Here is a 17,778-nt window from a genome sequence, read left to right on the forward strand (position 1 = left end):
TGCCTGGAGCATTGTTGTTGTTGTTGTCAGATGTCATCAAGTCAGAACTGACTCATAGTGACCCCATGCACAGCAGAACGAAACAATGTCTGATCCTGAGCCAACCTCACTACCGCTGCCAAACTTGAGTCCATCAATGATGCCACCTGGAGCATAGACTTCCTTAAAGGTGAAGATGGAGATGAGAATAAGGAGGTGTTCTGATCATGAGGTATAGACCCCAAGGGAGCATGGAAAGGAACGCAGGATGGAGAATCCATATGAAGGATTGACTTCTTGAGTGATCTTTTTTGCTCTGAGGGAGACATTATATTTAGTGAATGTTTGTGTCAAGTTCCAACGCTTCTGTGGCAACAGTGGATTTGTGGTTCAAACGGACCTTGAGGCTGAGTACTTACCCTATGGTGCCACACCAGAACTCCATACTTAGTGAATAGGTCAGAAATATCCCCCACTGTTCCACAATTTGGAGTCCTGGTGTGGCACTGTGGGTTAATGCGCTGGACTTCAAGGTCAGTTTGAACCACAAGGTCGATGGTTCAAGCCCACCAGCTGCCACTCAGAAACCCTATGCAGGGTTGCTATGAGTCAGAATCAACTCAACAGCACTTAACAACAATGACAATACCACAATTCTGTGGCATTGTAGGATCAGCACCAGACTGCATGTGAACCACAAGGTCGGAAGTTCAAACCCACTAGCTGCTCCCTGAAAACCCTATACAGGGTTGCTATGAGTCAGAACTGACTTGACAGCATGTAACAACAACAAATCACAAGTGGAGTACTGGGGTAGCATTGTAGGATAAACTCTAGGCTGCCAACCATAAGGTCTACAATTCAAATCCACTAGCTGCTCCTTGGAAACTCTATACATGGTCGCTATGAGTCTGAACCACCTTGACAGCACTTAACAACAACAACAATGAATACCACCATTGGAGTCCTGGTGTGATACTGTAGGACAAACACTGGGCTGCTAGCCACAAGGTCTGCAGTTCAAACCCATCAACCACTCCTCAGAAACCCTATACAGGGTCACTATGAGTTTGAATAGACTCAACGGCACTTACCAACAGCATACCACAATTTCTTCATTTAAATTTTTTTTTCAATACTTTAGTAGTCTCTCAGACCTTGGAGTGACAGCATTGTGGAGAATGATGAGGCGGTGAGGGGAAGTCTTCCTCTGTCCCCTATGAGAAGGAACAGCAGCCTACAACGTTCAATAGACTTCTGTGAACCTGGGTGAAGACCTGGTTGGCTAGCAGTGTGGAAAGACCTGGGGACTCTTGGGCCCAGAGTCAGTGACATAGCCACAGAGGACTAGAGCGGAGAGTGAAGCATCCAGCTGGTAAGAAGAGAGGACATGTGCATAAGAACACCCACACTTGCAGATAATACCCACTTATTCTGACTGGATGATCAGAGCTCAACCAAAAGTAAAAAGAAGAGGAAAAAAAAAAATTATTCTCATACAATTTGATGAACTTGACCCACACCTATGGAAGCAGTAGCTCAAAAGAGGGAACAAGTCCTTAAAGCAAGAATCATTCCCACCCCCTCCACACACAGAGTAGACAGGGATGGGCAACTTGGACATTGGCTACCCAAAATGGGGGGTGGGGGGCTACAAAGGCAAGAAGTGACTGGCTTACAAGCTTTCAAGAGGGAACCTAGATCCAGAGGGTCTGGAGGAAGGTAGAATCTCCAGTGAGTAGTATTCAAACTGTCTAGGCGGGACTGATGCAATGAAATGCAGATGGGTCTCTTGTGATACAATAGTGAATAATTGTTATCAGGCCTGATTGTAAGGGTCAGAAATGTAAAGGTAGACATTTTATAGCAAGGAGGGGAGTGATTAACTTTTCAGTCTAGGAGCGGAGGTCCCTAGGACCATCAAGGGAGAAGAGCAGAGAGCGGGACCCAACCCAGAGAAGCAGTGATGCCTGAAATGGAGGCAGAGATGATGACGTGGAGTGATGGAGCAGCTGGAGACTTTAGATCCAGAGAGGGAGAGCGACTGTGCGCTGAAGACCTGGAGGGTACAGGGGAAGGATTGCAGGGTATACCCTTTGCTTGGTTGATGATGCATGGAGGGGATTGTAACCATGGCAATGAGATGATATACGATAGAATGAATGTAAAACTAATGTTCTCCCATGTAAACTATCACATAATTCACAATAAAACATTTAAGGAAAAAAAAAGGAACAGCAGCCCTCTCACTTGGATACCATGTCCAAGTGAGCAGAGACAAGGGGGGCTTTGGCCCATGGCAGAGCTGGAAGCAGTAGCCAGGTATACAACCAAGGAGGTGTATGGAACACACACTAGAGGAAAATAGCCTTTGGAGACTGTCTTAGTTAGCTAGCACTGCTCTAACAGAAACAGCATAAATGGGTGCCTTATTGTAATGCCGTGTGCCTTTAAGTCAGTTCCAACTCATAGAGACCCCGAAAAGGATTTCCTAGATTGGCTGGTGGCTTTGAACTGCCAACGTTGGGGTTAGCCATCTAGTATGTACCCTACAGCACCATACCAGGGTCCAACAGAAATGTTTTCTCTCATATTTTAGGGGGCTAGAAATTTGAATTCAGGGTGACAGCTCTAGGGAGAGGTTTTTTGGTTTTTTTCTTTTCTTTTCTTTTCTCTTTTGTCATCTCACAGTTTAGGAGGAACTTCCTTGCCCTCTTCCAGCATCTGTGGGTCTGAGCTTCCTTGAAGATCTCTATGCATCTTGGGATCAATCTTCCTTTGGGTCTAGGAGGCTCTCAGCACAGGGACCTTGGGCTCTGAGGACATGCTCCAATCCTGACTCTACTTTCTTGGTGGTAGTAGGCCCCTCAATCTCTGTTCACTTGTTTAAACTCTGCTATAACTCAAAAGAAATTGAGTCAAATTGTGTTCCCCCAAATATGTGCTGTAAATCTTACCCCTATACCTGTGGTTATAACCCATTTGAGAATGGGTTTCCTTTGTTATGTTATGGAGACAGTATTAGCCTAGAGTGTATCTAGGCTAATACACTCATAATCAATCTCTTTTGAGATAGAAAAGAGCAGATTAAGCAAGTAATTGGTAGACAGGCACCAATGGAAGGGAAAATACCTGTCACCTGATGACTAAGAAACTAGGAACAGAAGCTGAATGGAGACAAGAACCTTCCCCCAGAGGCCACAGGGAGAGAAAGCCTCCCTTTACAACTAGTGTGACACTGTAGGATAAGCACTGGACTGCAAGGTTGGTTTGAATTGCAAAATTGGGGATTCAAACTCAACAGCCATGCTTTGGAAACCCTATACAGGGTCACTCTGATTCCAAACCAACTCAACAGCATTCAACGAAAGCTGGTGTACTGAATTAGGACTTCTAGCTTCCTAAACTGCGAGAAAATAGATTGATTTGTTGAAGCCACCCACTTGCGGTATTTTTGTCACAGCAGCACTAAAGAACTGAGACACCACCCTATTAAAAAGTGTGACTTTGCCCCATCCCCACTCCCTGATTCCTTGTACCTTGCTCCACTCTTTTCCCCATCACACTTACCGCGGTCTCTACAAGGGGCTCTCCTTATCTGTTGGGTTTGCTGTTTCTTGTCTCATCACATTAGAAGTTGCATTGTTTGAAGACTGGGATTTTTTTTTTTTGTTTTCTATTTTGTTCACTGGTTTGTCCCTAGTACCTAGGGCACCACCTGAGACATTCAAGGCATTCAATAATTGTTAAACCAATGAATGATGGTGATGGTCAGTAATTGATGTGTAGCGTGTGTTTGTGTCTGTGTGTTTCTATGTGTATCTCTGTGTGTCTAATGCATGTGTGTCTGTGGGAGTATATATATGTGTCTCTGGGTATCTAGGGGTGTGTGTGAGCTTCAATTTAAGCTTCAGTAGTTATGTCAATTCTTCACTACACACTGCTTGAATGTCCATGGAAATCTCTCAAAAGCCTTGTTGTTGTTCAAGTCAGAGTGCCTATGTACAACAGAAGTAAAACCTCCCTGGTCCTATGCCAGCCTCACAATCATTGCTATATTTGAGTCCATTGTTGTAGCTCTTAATCTATTTCATTGAGGGTCTTTCTCTTTTTTCTGACCCTATGGGGTGGGAATGACTATGCTCATTTATGTAAATGAAGAAACAAAGACTCAAAGAGGTTAAGAACTTTTTGCCTACTCTACTCTTGTTAACTGGGGAATATTCGAGTCCATATTCAAGTCCCAGGCCTTTGACTCCGATGCTACAATGGCGGCGCCTCGCTGAGCATTGGCGAGTTTCCCTTGCCTGGTTTCCTAGGGATCAGGATGGTGGGCCAGGGCAGCTGCCATCCTGCAGCCCAAGAAGAGTGTTGCTAGAATGACTCTGAACCATGACTGGCTGCCACCCAGCTGGTCATCTCTCAAGCTTCCAGGCTTGGCTCTCTAGTGACCAGCTGGGTCCAGATCACCCTGGATCTGCCCTCACACGTGTGCTGGGGAGAGTGAGAGAAAGAGAAGACGAGAGAGGGCAATAAATGAGGGCAGGCTATTGAAATTCGAGATTCATCAGGAGCCAAGTGAGCCTGGAAGCTGGTATTGCTGGCTGTGCTCAGCAGGCACCCAGTGGGCAGAAATCCCAATGCCCGCTCTCCTGGTGCGGGGGTAGAAGGGCAGACTTAACTGTGTAGTCGTATTGTGATGGAGAAGGAAGAAACAAGGGCAGCTGATCCTACCCAGGCCGGGAGTGCCCACGTGTGCACAGATAGGCCTTTGTGTCCTGGGCCCAGACAACTGGCCACATTCTTCCCCCACCTCGGTGACATCACAGACATGTCCCCAGAGTGCATTTCAAGGGGATTAATCAGCTATGGATCAGATGACATGGCATTCCCGCAGCTCCCACCTCTTTGTCAGGCTGTGCTTTCTCTTTGTTGTCTCTGAGCACAGGGGGTGGTGACCAGATGCAGTCCTGCCTTTGAGGTGCTTACAGTGTTCCCAGGCCCCATACACCGCAGGTCTCAGAGATGGCAGAATCTCAGAACTCGGAGCTGGCAGAGCAAGTCCAGCCCCATATTGTACTGGAAAGATGATGGAGTTGGTGGTAGAGCCACAACTAGGACTCTGGCGTCCTGTCTCCCTGAGCAGCTTCCTTCCTAGGAGGCTAAGCTACCCCATTGTCTGGCTGTTGCAGCAGCCCACCAAAAGGGCCTAGTCTGCCTCCTGGAGAAGTCTGAGGAAGAGGTTCTTCCTGAAGATAGAGCAAACATGTCTGCTAGCCAAGTCAAATGTAGGAGGCAGACAGCACCCCAGGTTGTTATTGGCTGTCTTGCTTAATCACACCGTGGGACTGCTGAGGGCCGGGCTACCTGTGAAGTGTCTCTCTCTCTAGATGTAAAAATAACATCCTTTGAATCCAAATAAGGCCACTTTCCCTAATGTCACCGGGCCATGCTTTTAGAGTCTGGAGACCTGGGTTCTATTCCCAGCTATGGCAGGTCAAACTGCAAGGTCTTTGAAAAGGAGTCAGTCTCTCCAATCCTTCTGTTCTCCCCATGAAATGGGGTTTATGATCTCTGCTCCCATCAGAAGCCACTGTCAAGGTCAAATACAACCATGCATGTAATAAAATACTCCATAGGCTGCTGTTGCTATTAGTATTATTATCACCACCACCACCACCATCCTGGGAGCCTTGGTGTGCAGTGGTTAAGCGCTTAGTCAGTGGCTCAAACCACTAGCCACTGCTTCATAAAGATAACAGCCTATGGAGTACGTATACTCTGTCCTGGAGACCCAGTGTGCCTCAAAATCGGCTCCACAGCCACGGGGATTAGCTAACACAACTATCACTGGTGGTGGTGGGCGTCTGCCATGGAGTCGGTTCCAACTCATAGCAACCATGCATAGGGTTCTGAGGCTGTAAATCTTTATGGGAGCAGAAAGCCTCATCTTTCTCCCACAGAACAGCTGGTAGTTTCAAACTGCCAATCATAAGGTTAGCAGCCCAACTTGTAACCACAGCGCTATCAGAGCGCCTTACAATAATCACTACTGCCCGTAATATTACTAAACTAAGCAGCTACTTGGACTCCTGATGTGGCAATGTAGGATCAGCATTAGACTTCAAACCATAAGGTCAGCAGTTCAAACCCACCAGCTGCTTCTTGGAAACCCTGTACAGGGTTGCTATGAATTGGAACTGACTCAACACCACTTAATACCAATAACAAGCAGCTGCTTAAAATGCCAGATTTTATCTCACTGGTTTCCAATATTTTCAAATTGAAAGATTCTTTATTAGAATTTTGAAACTGTAATAAGAATAGTAATATTTTTAGTTTTTACAGATTAAGAAAATATATAAAAGCATAAAGTCAATTTAAAAATAGTTTCCTGTTTTATTTATCAATATGTTTAAATACATTTGAAAAAGAGAGTCATACAACCATGTTCAAAACATACAATTTATTTTCTTAAAAAAAAAAACAACAAATTGTTTGGTTCCCTAAATAACACAAAGTTCTTTCATTCAATTTAAGCCTCACAACAACCCTGTGAAGAAGATATTAACTTTATTCTATCCCAGAAGAAGAGGACCTCTGGTAGCATAATGGATTACAAGCTGAGCTACAAACAACAAGGTTAGTAGTTTGAATCTACCAGCTGCTCCAGATGAGGCTTTCTGAGCTTGTAAAGTTTTATAGCCTCAGAAACCCTATACAAGGTATTTGAGTAGGAAACATCACCACCACCCCAGAAAATAGTAAGGTTGGCAAGACCGCATAGTTAGTAAGAGGTGGAATGAAATAGCCTGATCAGACCTTCTGACTCTAAATTTTATGTTCTTCCTACTGCATCAGACTGGACATCTTCCAAACTTACGTTGTTGTTGTTAAGTGCCGTCAAGTCGGTTCCAACCCATAGCAGCCCTGTAGAGGGTTTCCGAGGAGTGGCTGGTGAGCTTGAACCACCAACCTTGTGGTTCAAACCGACTTTGCAGTCCAGCACATTAATCCACAGCACCAAGCAAATTTAAACTGTTGTTATTATTTAACCATACTGTCCCAAACCTTGCAAAAACTAAATACACTGCAGGCATAATTAATATTTTTCTTAGTAAATAATTTTATAATAAAATAGCCTCTCTTTGTTTAGTGTATGTTGTTGTTAAGTGTCATTGAGTTCGTTCCAACACAGTGACTCTGTATAGAGTTTTTGAGGAGCAGCTGGTGGGTTTGAACTACTGACCTTGTGGTACACAGTCCAGTGCAGATCCTACAGCACCCCACCAGTTTGTTACCTGGGGATAAATACTTCCTCTTACCTTGGCTACTTAGAGGGAAGTCTTACAAAATGAGTACTATTTACATCCCTAAAGCTATTGTTCACTACTCCTCTGTCAGTTTTGTCACACTGTGGTGGCTTGCATGTTGCTGTGTTGCTGGAAACTATGCCGCTGGTATTTTGAAGGCAGGCTTTCAAAACACACTATTCCTTACTTACGGTGGACAGGTTTCAGCTGAGTTTCCAGATTAAGACAGGCTCAGAAGAAGGAGAGGTGAACTACTTCAGAATGTAACTGAAAACATTATGAATAGCAGTGAAACACTGTTTCAAATAGGACCAGAAAATTGAATATTGAAACATGATGAATGTTGTTGTTGTTATTAAGTGTTATTGAGTCGGTACCAACTCATAGCGACCTTATGCACAGCAGAACGAAACACTGCCTGATTCTGGCCCAACCTCACTGTCGTTGCCACGCTTAAGCCCATTGATGCTGCCACTTTGTCAATCCATCTTGCTGGGGGACTTCCTCTTTTTCTCTGACTCTCCACCCTATCAAACATGATATCCTTCTCCTGTGACTGGTCCCTCCTGACAATATGTCCGAAGTATGAGAGATGAAGTTTGGCCATCCTGGCCTCCAAGGAGCACTCTGGCTGCACTTCTTCCAACACAGATATGTTGGTTCTTTTGGCAGCCCATGGCACTTTCCATATTCTCCTTCAACACCATAACTCAAAAGCATCAATTTTTCTATGGTCTTCCTTATTCACTGTCCAGCTTTCCCATGCATATGAGGTTATTGAAAATACCATAGCTTGGGTCAGGCGAACCTAAGTCCTCAAGCTGACATCTTTGCTCTTCAACACTTTAAAAAGGTCTTGTGCAGCAGATTTGCCTAATGCAATATGTCGTTTGATCTCTTGACTGCTGCTTCCATGAGTGTTGATAGTTGATCCAAGAAGAATGAAGTCCTTGACAACTTCAATTTTTTCTCCATTGATAAGAATGTTGTTAATTGGTCCAGTGGTGAGGATTCTTGTTTTCTTTACATTACAATGCAATCCATAATGAAAGCTGTGGTCGCTGATCTTCATCAGTAAATATTTTAAGTCTTTTTCACTTTCAGCAAACAAGGTTGTATCATTTGCATATTGCAAGTTGTTAATGAGTCTTCCTCCAATCCTGATGCCACATTTTTCTTCATATAACCCAGCTTCTGGGATTATTTGCTCAGCATACAGGTTGAATAAGTATGGTGAAAGAATACAACCTTGTCGCACACTTATCCTAATTTTAAACCATTCAGTGTTCCCATGTTCTGTTCGAACAACTGCCTCTTGGTCCATGTACAGAATAGACCCCAGAATATTGTGCTCCAGGAACTGATGGAGTACAGATTGAAATCTTTCAATAAACTGAGACAACACTGGAGGCACTCACTCATCTATGCCAAGAAATTTGGAATTGGTTAACTAAATAGAAGAGGTCCATTTTTGTGCCCATTCTACAGAAAAGTGACCCAATTGAATGTGGAAATCATTGAACAGTATCATTAATATCACACGCAAGTAAAAATTTTTCAAAAGATAATTTAAAAATGGCTGCAACAGTACATTGACAGGAAATTGTCAGAGGTTCAAGAAGGATTCAGACGAGGAAGTAGAATGAGGAATGTCATTGCTGATGTCAAATAGGTCTTGGCTGAAGGCAGAGAATACCAGTAAGATGTTTACCTGTGCTTTATTGACTATGCATAGGCTTTTGATTGTGTGGATCATGACAAGCTATGGACCACATTGCAGAGAATGAGTACACTGGAACACCTAATTGTACTTATGAGGAACCTGAATATTGACAAGGAGTCTTGGTGTAGCGTTGTGTGTTAATATGATGTACTGTAAAGTTGGTTTGAACCACAAAGGTCAGCAGTTCAAACTCACTATTTTCTCCTTGGAAACCCTACATAGGCTTGCTATGGGTTGGGACCACTTAACAACAACTTCAACATACATTGACCGAGATGCAGTTATTTGAACAGAACAAGGGAACACTAAATGGTTTAAAATCAGGAAAGGTGTGTGCTAGGGTTGTATTCTTGCACCATATTTATTCAATCTGTATGCTGAGCAAATAATTTAAGAAGCTGGGTTATATGAAGAAGAGTGTGGCAACAGGATTGGAGGAAGACTTATTAACAACCTGCAATATGCAGATGATACAGCCTTGCTTGCTGAAAATGAAGAGGACTTCAAATATTTACTGATGAAGATTAAAGACCACAGCCTTTGGTACTGGGTGTACCTCAGTGTAAAGAAAACAAAAATCCTCAGCACTGGACCAATAAATAACATCATGATAAATGGAGAAAACATTGAAGTTGGTAAAGACTTCATTTTGCTTGGATCCACCATTAACATTCATGGAAGTTGTTGTTGTTGTTAAGTGCCGTCGGTTCCGACTCATAAAGACCTTGTATAGGGTTTCTGAAGAGTAGCTTGGTGAGTTTGAACCACTGACCTTGACATTCAAACTGACCTTGCAGTCCAGCACATTATCCTACAGTGCCACACCAGGACTCCACTCATGGAAGTGAGCAATCAAGGGTAGCAGTCAAGAAATCAAACAATCTATTGCATTAGGCAAATCTGCTGCATAAGATCTCTTTACAGTGTTCAAGAGCAAAGAGGTAAGTTTGAGGATTAAAGTGCACCTAACCCAGCCCATGGTATTTTCAATAGCCTCATATGCATGTGAAAGTTGGATGGTGAATAAGGAAGGTTGTGGTGAATAAGGAAGGTTGTAAAAGAATTGGCGCCTTTGAGCTTTGGCGTTGGAGAAAAATATTAACAGTACCATAGACTGCTAGAAGAACAAACAAATCTATATTGGAAAAAATACAGCCAGAATGTTCCTTGTAAGTCAGGATCATGAGACTTTGTGTCTCATACTTCAGACACATTGTCAGGAGAGACCAGTCCCTGAAGGCCATGAAACTAGGTAAAGTGAAAAAGAGGAAGACCACAAATGAGATGGATTGGCACAGTGGCAGCAACAATGGGCTTAAATTTACCAATGATTGTGAGGATGGTTCCAGACTTGGCAGTGTTTCGTTCTGTTGTGCACAATGTCACTATGAGTCAGAATTGACTGGATGGCACCTAACAACAACAACAACAATAAAGCTAATGTGTAATGAGGTGTGGACTACAATTTAAATCATTCCTTACCCATGGCTGAAATGTCATTATAACATTAGACATTCATTTCTTTAGTTCATGAAGGCTTTTTAGGCATCACAATAAATAGGTTAGGGAGACATGACTGCTTTTGAGTTGTGAGGAGGAGTGAATGTACATTGATTAAACACCCAAATATAAAAAATTAAGACACTTTCCCAAAGACCACATAGATAGTAGGTAATGAAGCTGGATTTAGAACAGCTTTCTCCTAGCCTCTCTACGACAATAAACTGAGGACCATGGTCACATGAATTTGGTCTAGGTTAGAAGCCTGTACAAGCTAGGAAATGGGTCAAGAAAGGAGCAGCTGAAGAAAGGGAAACTGCCCTGAAGAAAATCCACAAGTTAGGCAATACCTCTCAAACACCATAAGCCTTCTCTTCTCTGGCTTCTAGAAAATCTTATGGGACTTTTGTTCTTCTGCTTAGATTAAACATGTTCTGCTAGTTCTGGGACTCACCCAGTGTCTAGGACCTCCACCCCCACCCCCAGATTGTCACTGGAATACCAAGGACACAAGGAATGGCACCTGTGCTCAGGAGCTTGATGGCGATTCAGTGACATATTTTCTTGTCCCCAAAGAGTTTTTCTGTTTCACTGTTGTTCCAACTGAATTTGCTGGTGAAACTCCTGGAACGGGATGTGCTGTCACCAGCCACATTTCAGAGGCATTTACCGTAGCAGGTTCACCATCTCTTGCCCATTCTTCCAACCAAGAAAGCCATTTGTATCAATTCTTGTTCTTCACACCTCAGTCTAATCATTCTTTTTCTCCACCATTTTACTTATTTTTCCACTGGTACTGGAAAATCCTTAGCTCCTAGACCACTGATTTATCCTCCCCTTCTCTCCTGCTCTCTGTCTTCCCTCCTTCTGAACTCTCATCACTATCTAGCATTCTAGGATTGCAAAAGATATTTAACACACATTATCTCATTTAATTTTCACAATCTTGTAGGACAGGTGAGGAAATGGTTATTATCTCTAGTTTATGACTGAGGAAATTGAGGCTTAGTGAGTGAAGTGACAGTATAATTAACAAGCAAGAGGCACATTTTATCAAGTAATTATTTTTTTAAATAATCAGGCATACTGGAAAAGTACAAGTACTGTGGGACTCTAGTATTTGTTGTTGTGAAATGCTCCCAAGTAGGTTCTGACTCGTAGCAACCCTTTATAATGTTTCCGAAGACTGGCTGGTGGGTTTGAACCGCTGACCGTAAAGTTCAAACTGACCTTGTGGCCCAGTGCTTATCCTACAGTGCCACACCAGGACTCCCTAATCTTGTTCCTAAGCACCAGATAGTGAACCACAAGGTCGGTGGCTGGAGCCCACCAGCCACTCCATGGGAGAAAGATGAGACTGTTCCCACAAAGATTTACAGCCTCAGAAAGCCTATATATAAGGTCACTATGAGTCAGAACTACAGTAGGGTACTTAACAACAAGAACAATCTCATTCAGGGGGTCAAGGAAGACTCTCCAGAAGAAGTAAAATCTGAGCTTGGTCTTCTAGAAACTTATTAGAGATTGGTGATTTTTTTTTTTTTTTACACATATTAAATTCCATGCTTATTTGGTTATTTCTCCTTTTCTTACATTTTTATTGTTCAGTATGATACAGTTTAGATTGTCTTCTCCCATAAGACTGATCCTCTTTGTTCAATGACCAGACAGATACAGAAAGATGTCTTTTGATGATGGTGACAATGGTGATGATAATGGAAAAAAAAAAAGTGGAGGGGAGTGTGAAATCCTTTTCTTAGTTCTACCACACCATTCCATATAAATAAGGGTGACGTTGGGCCATAGTTCTACTCTGGATTTCCTAGACAGGTCAGGGAATGTCAAATTATGCTTCTCAACAAATTTGCTCACACTTCAGTCTTCGTAGAAATGAGTTAAAATGTACAAGGAGAGTCTTGGTCAGCAGAACTGAGGGACGTTCATCAGAATGTGCTGGAGGAGACGTGATAGAACCAGACAATGCAGCACTGACGGATGAGTCCCATTTAGCCAACGGGTAGCATGAGAATGGGGGTGCACAGTCATCCTCCAGTCCTTGGGAGACAATCAGCCAGTCTGAGGACTGGTCCAGTCCCCATTAATATTAGCTTGGTACTGGATCTGGGCAGAAAAGAGACACAGATAATCTGATCTGCTAACAGATCAGATCCTGGTTGGTTCACCTCTTTCTTTCTCCGGCCTCCATTAACTCCCAGAGATACTACTCAGCAAGAAACGACTTCAAAGTTGAAGCTATAGCAGACATGAACCCCTTGGCTTGATTTGAGATTTGTTCAGTTCAAATGATGTAGACATTTGTACTGCTACTTTTTTTGCTCCCCATTGTTTTGTTAGACTTTCCTTTAGAATGAGGACCTTTAAATATTCATACTTTTCAGAGTGTGCTGAATGAAAGGATATTTTCCAAGAGCCACTGGGAGTAGAGGTTGGAGAGAGAGTGGGGTCAATGTATCCTCAGTGGCCTGCTGTGATGGTGACCAGCAGGAGATCTGGCCCAGAGATGGGCAGAAGCAAGAAGGGCACCCTGGGAAGGGGCATGTAGGGTCATCAACCCTCCTGCTCATCTGTAGGAGTTTCATCTTAAGCTTTTCCTCCCAAGCTGGCCCCTAGCCATTAAGTTTGGATCAAAGTCCCAGCCCTTCTGAAAGCAGGATGTCAGCATGATGATGATTAAAAATAGCTCTGTGTGCCTGTCATCTTCTCTGACCTCACTCCCATTGCTTTGGGTAATCCAGTCACTTGTCCACTCCTTAGTACATAGTCCAACAACCTCTGTAAGAAGTACCTTCAGGGATCTTTGTGTTCCAGAAGCCCAAGGAATTCTTTCAGGGGAATGGCTCTGAGGGTACAAAGGAGCCAAGTGAGGGAGGACAGGGTAGGTACTCCTCTGAGCTTAATATGGACCTAAGTTCTTACTTGACTGCTACTTCCTCCGACCTCAAAACATATCTCCCTGACTTTGCTTACTGCATGTAGCTAACACAATTTGTGCTAATTAAACTCAATTTCTAAATTTCCCCAAGAATAAGGCAGCACATGAGAGGCTTAATCTAGTGTCAGAAATCAAGGCTGTGCTCTCCCAGTTTCATGGCATCTTCCTACAGAATTTCAAAGACTTCCTCTACAGGGACCTAGAACCCAGTAAGCAAGGTAAGGATGGGCTTACTTGTACTTACTTATGAATCTGTAGTGAACAATTTCACATGGGTTCACAGTTCAAGCTGACCTTGAACCTCACATTCCAGCTCAATGCTAACAATAGAATATTCAGCGACAGTGACATCCATATTTAGTGACATCCATGTGAAATTGTTCACTACAGATTAGTAAGTGAACACAAATAAGTCTGTGCTTACCTTGTTTATTGGGCATTCCAACCCTGAGGTCAACACACCTGGTTAGTTCTACTTCCTAATTATCTTTCTTTCTTTTAACTTTTTGTTGTGAACTGAGTGAAGGTTTACAGAGCAGATCATCAGTTTTACATTTAACAAACCATATACTTTGTTTTCTTATAATGATTGAAATCTCCCCCATACCCCCACATATTTACTTTTATTAACTTTCACTCTTTCATTCCTCCCTGTGTTTCCCACTGCTTTCATTTTTCCTGTCTACTTCACTCTTGTGTATTACCTGCCCCATCACCCATGTTAACATGTGCCTACCCTCTAGGCACAAGGAGCTCTGGTAGCGTAGTAAGGAGCTCTGGCAGCGTAGTGGTTACAAATCAGGCTGCTAATCTCACTGTCAGCAGTTTGAAACTACCAGCTGCTCCGCGGGATAAAGATGAGGCTTTCTGCTCCCATAAAGAGTACAGCCTCAGAAGCCCTGTGTAGGGTCGCTATGAGTTGGAACTGACTCCACGGCACATAACAACAACAACAACTCTCTAGGCTGTGAATAATCCCCCCCCACCCCCCGTAACCATCATAGAAAATTTCTTTACTCAAAATTTTTTTCTTAAACTTTTACAACAGTTGCCTCCTAAAATATTTGTCCTTTGGTCATTAATTTCACTCAGCATGGAATCCTTCAGATTCATCCATGTTGTGAGCTTCATCATTATTCTTCAACATTGCATAGTATTCTATTGTGTGTTTATAACAAAGTTTGTTTAACCACTCTAGGTATTTTGACTGCCTCTGTCTTTTTGATGTGTCTCTTATAGGCAACATATTTTTATCCATTCTGCTACTCTCTTACTCTTGATTGGTAGATTGAATCCATTTACACTAAGTGCAATCATCCATAGATTTGAATTGATTGCTTCATTTTGTTGTGTGCTTTATTATAGTCCAAAAATTTTCTGCACCAAGTTCATTTTGTATGTGACATTTCTTTTTAGTTTCATTTTTGTTGTGTCAATGTTTGCTAAATGACTCTGATTTTCCATTATTTTGATGCAAAACATGTATTAATTTTCTTTGAGGTTACACTGTAATTTATTAATTTTTCCCCCTGCTTAAACAGTCTGTTTTATCTTGAAATTCCTTGCTATTTGGAAATTTTGCATCTACACTATTCTCTCCCTTTGCTTTGTAGTTGACTTCATTATAAATTGATATCTCTGATTCCCTATTTTCAGTCTTGTCGATTTGTTTTAAGGATCTCTGGTAGTGTAGTGGTTACGAATCGGGCTGTGAACTGCAAGGTCAGCAGTTCAAAACTACCAGCTGCTCTGCGGGAGAAAGATGAGGCTTTCTGCTCCCATAAGATTTACAGCCTCAGAAACCTTATACAGGTTTGTTATGAGTCTAAACCAATTCCATGGCACATGACCATGACTGCCACCAGGTTGGTTTTACTTTAAATATTTCTGTATCTGGATTGAGTTCTGGGTGATGGTGTCCTGTATGTAAATCTCAGGTTGTTGTCTGCTATTGTTGGCCAAAGAATACCCTTTATTTTATTATTATTTTTAAGTTGACCTGGCTTTCCTTTAATTGCTGTTTATCTGGAAATATCCTAATTTCACTGTCATAGTTGAAGGATACCTTTTCTAGGTATAAGATTCTTGGCTGGCTGTTTTTTTCTTTCAGGGTTTTAGATATGTCATCCATTGCCTTCTGCATGCAAGATTTCTGCTGAAAAATCAGAGCTTATTCTTTTTTTTTTTTTTCAGAGCTTATTCTTAAGGATTTTCTTTTGTAGATAGCTTTTTGTCTTTTCCAAGCTGCTTTCAGGATGCTTTCTTTGTCTTTGGTTTTAGAAAGTTTGATTATGATATGCTTTGGTGATTTTCTTTTGGGACTTATCTTGTTTGGGTTCTTTCAACTCCTTGAATGGTTATTTTCTCTTATTTCAGGATGTTAAGGAATTTTTCTTCCAGTAACTCTTGGACAATTTTCTCTGTGTTTTTTATTGCCTTTTCCTGTTCTGGAATTATTATCACTCATAAATTCTTCTTCTTCATGATGTGCCACATAACTCTTAGGCTTTCTTTGCATTATTTTTATGATTGTTTTTCTATCATACTAATATTGAGGGATTTATTTCCAAGCTCACTAATTCAGGTTTACATTGCTTCAAAGCTACTCCTTTGCCCTTTCAATAAATATATTGTCTGTTTCTGAAATCTTCATAATAACCTTATGAATTTATAATTTCAGGTTTTTTATTGTTTCAAAATCTGCATTGATTTTGTCTGTTTCTTCTTGTAGTGCTTTTCTGAACTCTTCTAAATTTTTTCCTATATTCTCCCTGCTTTCCTGAATCTTTCTGTTAATCTTTTCAAGGTACCTAAATAACAGTCTTTTGTATTCTTTTTCAGCTAATTCCATTGACTTTTTTTTTTTTTAAGTTTTTATTGTGAATGGGGTGATAGTTTACATGGGAGAACATCAACTTTACACCACCATTTCATTGCAATGATTACAATATCCTCCACGTACCACCATTTAACAGTATTTGCTTCCATTCTGTCTGTTTTTTGTTTTGTTTTGTTTTGTTTTGTTTTTTGGTGGTGATGGCAGGGTTGGTGTAAACAAAAACACTCAGGAATATGTAACAATTTAAACAACCAAAGGGCACATCCTGGCTGCCAGCACCCCGTCCCTGTCTTTCCATGAGTCCAGAGTATCAGCTGCTCCCTCTCTCCGTGTCCTCATCTCTGTCTCCATCTCTGGTGTTACTGCTTCTCTGGATAGGGTCGCACACTACACCTGTGTTCTTCTCCCTTGATAGTGCTAGGGTCTTCTGCTTCTGGACTGTAAGATTAACTACTCCCTCATTTTTGTTACAAAACCTCTACCTTTACAGTTGTGACAGTTACGATTAGTCATAATAACAACTATTCACTATAGAATCACAAGGATCCTATCCCCCATCTCCTTTCATCAGACCCATCTAGACAAGATGAAAACGATTCAGTAAGGACTCTACCCTTCCCCCACACTTTAAACTAAACTCCCCTTTTGAAAATTTGCAAGCCAGTCACTTTGTGCTTCTACTGCCCTCTCATTTTAGGTAGCCAATGTCTAAGTTGATTTCGTTCTGTTGTGCATAGGGTTACAACATTCTGTTGTGCATAGAGTCACTATGAGTTGGTACTCACTTGATGGCACTTAATAATAACAACAATGTCTTAAGTTGCCTATCTACCCTGTATACAAAGGGGATAGGATTGATACTTGATGTGAAGATTCCTTCCCTCTCAGTTGGTGTTTTGAGATACTACATCCATAAGTATAAGTCAAGTTTATCAAATTGTAGTAATTTACAATTGTTTTACTCATCAAAAATTGTCTTTTTAATCTTCCTCTAGTTGAGTTTTGATTATCAAGCCATTGAAGTTAGGTCAAATGGGTACTATATGCAAGTTTGGGCGTTCTTGTGTGTCTCCCTCACTTCATACTAGCCGGATGTTTCACTCTCAGCTCTAGACCTCCGTGGTTAGGTCCTTGTCCATAGGCTCAGGAATCTGCAGGTCTCACCACACTTTGCACAAATCAGCCCATTCCTCTTCTCTCTTTCATCTCTAGGTCAATGGAAGTCTATGGAACATGGTTGAATTCAGCCCATTTCTTCATTGCTGCCTTTCCCCCTCTACCACTCACCAATAGACCAACGTGGTTGCGAGCAAGCTTCCATACCTGCTCATGTGTTCCCTTTGGGTTTCAGTTTTGGAGAGGGGTTTGTCCTGAAGGGACTTGATTGCTTGCCTTGACAACTTTCTGGTGAACAACTTGCTTATTCTTGTAGTAGCCAATCATACTACCATTTTTGCTTTGGATTTTTCCT

The sequence above is a fragment of the Chrysochloris asiatica genome, unplaced genomic scaffold, assembly GCF_000296735.1.
Source record: "Chrysochloris asiatica unplaced genomic scaffold, ChrAsi1.0 scaffold00302, whole genome shotgun sequence".
Classification (NCBI taxonomy): Eukaryota; Metazoa; Chordata; class Mammalia; order Afrosoricida; family Chrysochloridae; genus Chrysochloris; species Chrysochloris asiatica.